We start from the raw sequence: 2128 nt of genomic DNA on the forward strand, positions 1-2128 counted from the left end.
TCCTCCGCAGAAGCAATCCAATACCGCCCGATGAATAATCTAAACCGACATGCATTGCTAAATCAATTCACCTTAGGCCCTTTGCAGAGTTTCCCGCCTAATTGTGCCTGCACTGCAGACATTGCGAAGTGAGTTCTTGATTGATCACAGTCCACAGTGGTTTCTCTGACTTCCCACAGTGTACAAACCACTGATGTGATTGAGTTACTATAAGGGCTCCACGGTATACACAGGCATTAGGGAAATTAACACCCCCACTCTCTCTGCCCATCTACAAGCCTCTCAGCAAAACCCTGAATATCTTCCCTGGCAAGAGAAATGGTGCCAAAAGCTTATGTTGATTTATAAAGAAAAGGTATCTAGAAGTCAAAGCACACATAGTTTGCACCACCATTATTTGAACTCTCTTGAGCCTACACTGCCAGATCAGATTTAGGGGGGTCCACCCTTCTAGGAGGGTCAAAAGGTAAGGTGTCTGTGCAACTGATGGAAGAGGGTAGATAATATACAAAAAAGCACAGCAGGCACGCTTCCATAGTATTTATAATTATAATAGTTTTTTTTTATAACACACTTAATGCCAGAGAATGGTTGCTGAGCCCGAGATCAGGATTTGAACCTGTGCTGTGCTGCGTTGTCTTCCTTTCAAAACGAAGACGTTGCCCCTGAGCTATCTCCCTCACCCAAGCTTCAAAGCATTGTCAATCAGCACTCACAAGTGCTTAATTCACGAGCACAGAGTTGTGCTCACTAGAACACATGCCTTTTCTTGGATTCTTTATGAAATGAAGATTGTAAAAAAAAAGAAGTGCGTAATTACAGATATCCCAGAAACTTGAGTTGTTGGACCTGATTAACAAAACGTTTTTGAATGGCACTTTCCCTTTCCCATTCCAAAACGCTTTTTGTAAATCAAGCCCATTGTCTCTTTACGGTTGAAAGTAAAAAATAATTCTGGCTCCCTGAAAAATGCCACAGTAAGAGAAATACACGGTTTTGCTGAGATTGAAGCGCGGCCGGGCACACATTGGCATCATAATGTAACCTGGAGTTTTGAGGCCTAGACTTGCTTCACTCTTGTTGGCGCAGTAATCTCGGGAACGTGTCCGCTCCTCAGCTCACGTGGTTGGATGTTTTAAATGCAAGTCCTTGTCGACCACAAAGGAAATACTGAAGTGTGTCCAGTTTCCAATGGCAACACAAACTCGAATCGTAGGACGGAGTAATTTGATCACACCATCGGGCATTTGCGATTGTGCCACCTCTCATTATTGCTAATTCCACCGCTGGTAACGAACACCCACTCTTCTACACACTTCACTCAATGCATTACTCATTTAATGATCTTCAGCTTTACTTGGCATATTAATCAGAGTGTGGGCCACTGCCTGGAATAATGTAAATGGGGTCATTTCTGGGTTAACATGTTTGTTTTGATATGTATATGTGAGAGAATACAACTTGAGAGGTCTAGTGAACCACGCGTATCAATTTGTTGAGCTTTATTCCAGTGGTCTTGGTTACATTATTATGACAATGTGCATGTTTTGTGTGGATGGAATTTAGCGGTTTATTAAAAGGGGAGCCATGCTTAACATTGATACTACTAATTTCTCGTGGCTTTTTTACATCCCTTCCCCAAGTCACTCATAAAAGGAATTCTTTGTTAATAGAAAATTGCTTCGCTGTTGGGGTTCATTATAGTAATTTTATTAGGTCTATACTTTCTTTGATGAGAATCCAAATGAGCTGTAAACAGAGTTTGTGCTTTCCTGCGATACAGGGAAGGACAGTTCCAAAATCTCTGCTAATCATAAAAGCTCCACTGCATTTGGCTGCTGGGGTCCAGATGCATTTGGTTGCCTTAGCCTATGTTGATTTCTTTGGGGGTATCTTGGAAGCTAGCCTAGTAAGTCAGGGGTTCATTGATAGGACCTGTGCATATCATGGTATAGGTTGAAATTCTTTCAGGGGAGACAAAGCATGTTCTCCTTCAAACGTGTACAAGTGAACTGGATAATGACAACACCTCATATTATTACAATAACACAAAATTGCAAAACTGTCTTAACACGTGATAAATTAAAGAAATCGTTATTATTATTTTACATCCAGGAAAAGAGAGCAC

Source organism: Ambystoma mexicanum, chromosome 7q (assembly GCF_040938575.1).
Source record: "Ambystoma mexicanum isolate Mex_15411 chromosome 7q, UKY_AmexF1_1, whole genome shotgun sequence".
Taxonomy (NCBI): domain Eukaryota; kingdom Metazoa; phylum Chordata; class Amphibia; order Caudata; family Ambystomatidae; genus Ambystoma; species Ambystoma mexicanum.